Source organism: Rattus norvegicus, chromosome 20 (assembly GCF_036323735.1).
Source record: "Rattus norvegicus strain BN/NHsdMcwi chromosome 20, GRCr8, whole genome shotgun sequence".
NCBI lineage: Eukaryota > Metazoa > Chordata > Mammalia > Rodentia > Muridae > Rattus > Rattus norvegicus.
This window is the reverse complement of record NC_086038.1, coordinates 4,194,912-4,201,824: the sequence shown is the minus strand read 5'-3', so window position 1 is coordinate 4,201,824 and position 6,913 is coordinate 4,194,912. Positions and strand designations below refer to the sequence as shown.

The 6,913-nt window shown below is 51.6% G+C and overlaps 1 pseudogene; it reads right to left on the bottom strand.

Annotated features, from left to right (window-relative positions):
• On the bottom strand, positions 538-3,044 carry Stk19-ps (serine/threonine kinase 19 pseudogene; annotated as a pseudogene).

The window sequence follows — 6,913 nt, the reverse complement described above, 5'->3', positions numbered from 1 at the left end:
GGTCTCTGAAGAAATCTTGGCCCCAAAATGCATCTTGTGCTTCCTTGTTTATTCCCAGTACCAACCAGGTTCCTCCCTCCCGTGTGTGTGTGTGTGTGTGTGTGTGTGTGTGTGTGTGTGTGTGTGTGTGTGTGTGTGTATGTGTGTGTGTGTATGTGTGTGTGTGTATATGTGTGTGTGTGTGTGTGTGTGTGTGTGTACACATGTGCATGTGCTTGCCCATGTACAAGTGTATACAGCTCCAACATGGCGCATGGACAGGACAGGGCAGGACAGGACAGGGCAGGCAGGTAAAGTTCCTAGCAAAACTAGAATGGACTCCGGACCCTTGCCTCATAGTCAAGACAGTCTGCTTCGTATAGGCTCTAACAGGAAGCCTGTAGTTCAGAAGTGGGGTACACTTTCACCCCACAGGGAAATTGGCCTTAGTAAGCCTTGTTCTCTCTGTAAACTATGAGGAAACTCAGGCCTAAGTTGGGCTTCACCCTCTCCACAGGCATCAGCACACACCACACTGAACAAAGCACCGGGAAGAAGTGCAGGCACAAGTATTTTATTTGGCAATTTCAGTCTGACGTGAAGGGCAGAGTTTTCTGCTTCCTTCTCCAGTGTCTCCAGCCATCTTCTTATCCCCTTGGCTCGGCTCCTGGCTCCACACCCACGGAAGGAACCAAGGGCTGCAGTGCCCACAGCCCAGCTCAGGTGGGAGCCTCAGCTTGCAGCAGCAGAGCCTTGCGCCCTCTGTGGTGACTTGTACAGCCACCCTGGGGTGGCACGTCCGGGAACCTCGCTCAGTCCCTGGGGCGGCACGTCCGGGAACCTCGCTCAGTGAGCTGAAGAATCCAAGAGCTGACTCCTCACGTATCTGGCAGGCGAAGGAGGGTTCCAGAAGTGGTGGGGACACTGTGTAACAGAAAGACAAGACTGGAGCCAACTGCCTCAGCCTGAGGGTGAAAAATACTCAGAATTTAGTACAGTGTTGTGGAACTCACCACAAAGACTGAGAGAAACTGGGCTTCACTGAAGCATGACTTAGGGAAGCCAACCCTGGTCCCTGCAGTTTCCCAGGTCTCAGGACTAGACTCACCAGTCCACCAGCTGTGCCCCAATGAGGTCATGCACATGGTAGGCAAGACCTAGCCGCACTGCTGAAGGGGCCCTGCAGCCCAGGAGCTCCGACAGGGGAAGCTCCCGGTACTTGGCCTTCCGCACCATGCTCAGTACAGCCTGGCGTCCTGGAGGAGAGGATCCAGGAAAAGGAAGAGGTGAGTCAAACATGGAGACCTAAGGACACCCCTAAAAACCCCCTCCAAAGGGCGTTGTTCAACCTGGGGTACCTTACCTTTAACAAAGCACTTAATGAATCTCCCAGCTCCGGGCACAGCCAGCCACCAGCTTCCAGCATCACGGACAGTGAGGACTCCAGCATTCACCAGGTGCCTGCAGGTGGTAGGCAGCCATGATGATGCCGCCTGGGCTTGGAGAACCCTCCCTTCCCAACCGCTGATGCGTGGACACTGAGCTTCCAGAAACACAAGCAACCCAAGCAGGGATCCACTTACCCTTCTGGTGCCACCACTGCTGCCTGGGTGTCCTTCTGTACTTTCTCTGTAATATCGTGTGTGTGGGTGTGCGCGCGTATGTGTGCGTATGTGCGTACATGTGTGTGTGCATGTGTGTGCATGCATGTGTGTGTGCTTGTATGTGTGCATGTGTGTACGTGCAGGCATGTGTGTGCATGTGTGTGCACGTGTGTGCGTCTGTGTACATGTGCATGTGTGCACACGTGTGCATGTGTACATGCATGTGTAGAGTATATTGTGTGAACAGGTACACAAGCATGTAGAGGCTACAGGTTTACATTAAGTATGTGCAATAACTATTGACTTTTTTTAAAACACATTTTGACTACATGTTTACCACATGCATACAGTACAGTGTCTGTGATGGCCAGCGAGGGTACTGGGTCCCCTGAAGTTGGAGTTATAGACTGTTAAGAGCCATTTTGTGGGTGCTGGGAATTGAACTTGGGTCCTCTAGAAGAGCAGCCAGTGCTCTTAAACACCGCGCTATTTTTCCCTTTTATTTTTCAAGACAGGGTTTCTCTGTGTAGCCCCGGCTGTCCTGGACCTTGCTCTGTAGATCAGGCTAACCCCAAACTCTGAGATTCGTCTGCCTCTGGAGCACTGGGATAAAAGGTGTGCACCACGCCTAGCTTGACCATATGCTGTGCTAGCGTCTCTCACTGACCATGAAGCTCATTGGTTTGCATACACCCCGCTAGCCAGTGAGCGTCAGGGATCCTCCTGCCTATGCCCCGACTTCCAGCACTGGGGTCCCAGGCACCTCGCTATGCTCAGCTATCGGGTGCTGGGACTGGAGCTCACTCAGGCCCCCATACTCACACAGCAGACTTTCCCAAGCAAGCCGGCTCCCCAGTCCTCTTGGTAAAGACTGCTTGTTGATAAAACAGCATCCTTGGGAAGCCCTCCCTGAGCACAGCCCCCAAAATGTGCCTGAGGAGTGGGGGTCATCTCTGGGCTCATCATGACCTGTGAACTCTCCCCACTCGGCCCCCACTACTTACTGGGGAGTTAGAAAGCAGGAGGCCAGCAGGAGTTAGTGTGGCACTAACATCCTTCTGTCCTGAGACCTTGCCTAGTACCTTCTCTTTAGAGGGGACCCTGCAGCCTTTGCCATTTTCTACCCTCAGAGCATCATCAGGCATGGCTCCGGCTAGGCCTTATATTGGGCAAGCCTCTGGTTCTTCTGATTTCTAGTCCAAGGCTCTCCCCAAGGCCTGCTCTCTTGCAGGGTGGAGTGCACTTCACTTTACTAAACAGAAACACAGCTCACTCAGAAGGAAAAGCCCTGCCAGAGGCCTGACTTATTGACCCCACCACATCTCACGTGATCTCCTGAAGCCGTAAGTCTGTGTCATCTGGTCCTGCTGGAAACTAAGGTCCCCACAGGCTGGGAGCACCAAGGCCAGGAACTTCTGCACTGCCCCAGTACATGGTCGGCCATCGCAGGCCTTGAGGACCTAGAACCAGGGTTGATGTCGGTGGCCAGCATGAGCCCCCCACCATCTCTCCAACCCTAAACATCGTATTCTTAAGGAGTGTTTAAAAGGGGTTGGAAGAACGGTACAGCTCAGAGGTGGGCAAGAGACTGGCTGGGCCCAGCAAGAGGCTACCCCAAGGCTGTATGAAGTGCTAGGCCAGGTGCTGGAGAGATGGCTCAGCCATCAGGCGAGGTCTTTCACGGGATCCCAACATCCTTGTCAGGAGCTTTCAGCGCCTGTAACGCCAGCTTCAGCAGCTCCAGCTCCCTCCGAGGCCTCGGCTGCAAACTGCACTCATGTGACATACACTCACAAAGGTGTACACACATACAAGTAAAATCAATCTATATGGGCTTGTTTTTAGTATATATTATTGTGTAATATATTTATACATCCACATATGCCCTCAGAAAGTCTTCACTAGGCTTCCTCGGCCTCTGCTGCCCTCTGGTGGCCAAAATGTGAATAGTTCCTAGAGGGTATGAGTTCAGTGATCTTGCACTTTGCTCAAGAAAGGCAACGTGGCCAGGTCATGGGGTCCAAGAAGAAGTCTATTTGTCCGTTACAGTCCTCCCACCGTGATTGTGGGAAGTTGAATGGCAGAACTCTGTGTGGTCAGAGATCCTTTCTAGCAGATGGACTCCCTTACTGCCTCGAGCTGGGCTCTGAGGACATGGAGGGCAGGCTGACCCAAGGCCATGAGAGACCACGCAGGAACACCCGCCCCACCATCACCACCATCGAGAGACCAGAGATTGGTGTCAACCAAACATACCAAGAAGAGCCCACAGTGAAGAGACTGGACTGTCCAGTCAGGCAGGGAGAGCCTTCTGGCTCCATAGCTCCCTGCACTGAGCAAGTGTTTGGAAAAAACTCAACAGAGTGGTCCAGGGTGGGGGGTGGGGGATGGGGGATGGAACTTGAAGACATTCACTGAGGGCCAAATGGTTTTGAGGCCTGTTTTGTTTTGTTGTGTATTTTATTTCTTCCTATCAATAACGCTGAGGAAATTCGTATATGCTTACGAATATTTAGACTTACACTTGCATCGTGTTTTTTTTTTAATGTGTTTTATTTTTTTTTTAAGATTTATTTATTCATTTATTATATATAAGTACACTGTAGCTGTCTTCAGATACACCAGAAGAGGGCATCGGATCTCTTTACAGATGGTTGTGAGCCACCATGTGGTTGCTGGGAATTGAACTCAGGACCTCTGGAAGAGCAGTCAGGTGCTCTTAACCGCTGAGCCATCTCTCCAGCCCCATGTGTTTTAATACATCCTCGTATTAGGTGCCTCGTATTACTTTCCATCCACAAAGAATAAATAACTCTGGCTGGAGAGATGGCTCAGGGGTTAAGAGCACCGACTGCTCTTCCAGAGGTCCTGAGTTCAAATCCCAGCAACCACATGGTGGCTCACAACCATCTGTAATGAGATCTGATGCCCTCTTCTGGTGTATCTGAAGATGGCGACAGTGTACTCAGATACACAAACGTTAAAAATAGATTTTAAATTTTTTTTAAAAAAAGGATAAATAGCTCATCTGTAGTGTCTTCAACGTTTGCCTCCTTCACCTGCTCATTTCTAGATCTAAAACAGAGGCTTTCACAGTCAAGCCATGACCTCATCTGTCCAGGAGAGACTGTTCAAGTCTATTCTTAGGGTGAGACAAATCTTCCTGGGAAGTTGATGACCCCCCCCAAAGCTTCCCGGCCATGGGTTTCCCAGGACAGTAACGGTCCCAAGGACCCTAGGGACTAACTCAAGCATCTCTCCCAACCCTTCACCCAATACAGACTCCCTGACCCAGGCTGGCCCCGCCTCCTGTGCCAGAGCCAAAAGGCACGACATTCAAAGGTTCTGGCTCAGTTCACTGACTTGAACGAAGCACACTCAGATTGAGAGACATTCAAAGGGACTGGCTCAGCTCACTGACTGAGGCAGGGGCATTGTCTGGTTGAGAGACACTCCATCCCACCTGGATCTCAGCCCTAAGGAATAGGGCATTTCCCTGAACCACTCTTCCTCCTCCTCCTCCTCCTCCTCCTCCTCCTCCTCCTCCTCCTCCTCCTCTTCCTCCTCCTCCTCCTCGGGCAGACTTTCCTGAGGACATCTATACAGTCAAAGGTAAACACCGTTGCAGTTTAGCTAATGTGACGGGAGTTGATTCTCCTCAGTAACTGCTGGCCAGGCAGTACAGGCTTGGCTCCTTTGTGCACAGAGGAGAAGGGAGCAAGCGGGGTGTGAAGACCAATCTCTACTGACAACTACACTGGGTGGTGAATCGCCCAGGAGACACACCTCTGCGAGAGTCCGTGAGGGTGTTTCCAAGGATCCGTAACTGAGAACAGAAGAGCCGTCCTGACGGTGGTCACCCTGTCCCATGAGCCAGGGCAGCCCGCAGAATAAATCAGAAAGAAGTGAGCCAAACCTCAGCACCCGTCTCCCTTCCTACCTGTGGGTAGGATGCGGCCAGCAGTTCCCGTTCCTGTTGTCTTCCTTCTCTGCTGGGACAGACTTTATTCCCTCAGGCCTTGAGCTGAAACAAAGCCTTCCTTCCTCGGGTTGCTCTGCTTGGTCAGGTATTTGGTTAGAACAAGAAAATCAGCCTGCAATGGCTGGGGGGAGAGCGGCTCTGAAGTGAAAAGCAGAGAGGGCTGGTCAGTGTCGAAGTGCCTGGGCCAGCAGTGCTAGCTGACCTTAGCATCCCGTCCCCCACAGAGACAGACGAGACGGAGCTCGCCTTCATGATGACTGCAGCTCAGAGGAATGGATCACGGGCCTTCGAGAGGTATTTCTAAGTTAACACACGTGCATTTACAAGAACAGCCTGTGGTCTGCCACAGTCTGCAGGTCACAGATGTTAGGTGATGGTCGGGCCGAACAGTAAACTGTCCTGGCAGCTTTGAGCTTCCTGAGTCTACACTTTAAAGGGATCTGGGTCACCGGAGGGACACACCCTTCTACTGCTGTAGTTGGTTGAGAACCAGGAGGGAAGGCAGAGTCCTGCGGTTCTCACTGTCCTGAGGGACCGGCGCCACTGGCAAGGTCAGCCCCAGAGCCACTGTCCCCTAGTGGCTACGTCTCAGCTCCTGAGGCCAGAGCAGGCAGGCACCTCATGTGAGGTGTGGGTGGGTCCCCTGTAAGGAATCTGGCTGTGGGGAAACTGGCAGCATAAAGCCTCTCTGAGGGGGGAAAAGGTCACTCAGGAACTCAGGAAGGGAATACTGCTCACTTCCGTTAATAAAAAGGGCAGATCCCAGTCATGAAAAAGACTCCAGGCCCCATAAAACATGGTCCTGAATAGCCATACCCCCCCCCCGAGTTCTTTCACACTAGCACATTATTCCCCAAAAATGAAGCCACTGGGTGTGGCTGAGGGATGAACTTAGAGATGCTTAACCTTTCCCACTCAGAGCCCATTTTACCCCCAAGACGTTTACACTACTGAGAGAGTGGAAGCATAGAAAATAGGTATATTTCGCCCAAATCAATTACCTACGGATGTTATGTCATTTACTTTAAAATAATTCTTCGGTGTGCATCTCATTTTACCACTATTAAAAGCAAAGTTCATCCATCCAGCACGGGCTACTTAATCCTGTCTTCATTTTTTTAATGCGTATGTCATGAGCATGCAGTGCCCACAGAGGCCAGAAGAGGGCATCAGATCCTCTGAAAATTGGAATTGCAGATGGTTGTGAGTCGACATATGGGTGCTGGGAACCCAGCCTGAGTCCTCTCAGCGGGTTAGGAACGTAGTGCCCCTAACCACTGGGCCTCCCCACCAACCCACTCCCACTCTACCCGTTAATCTAGTCTCTTCTGATACACAAGCCTGCAGC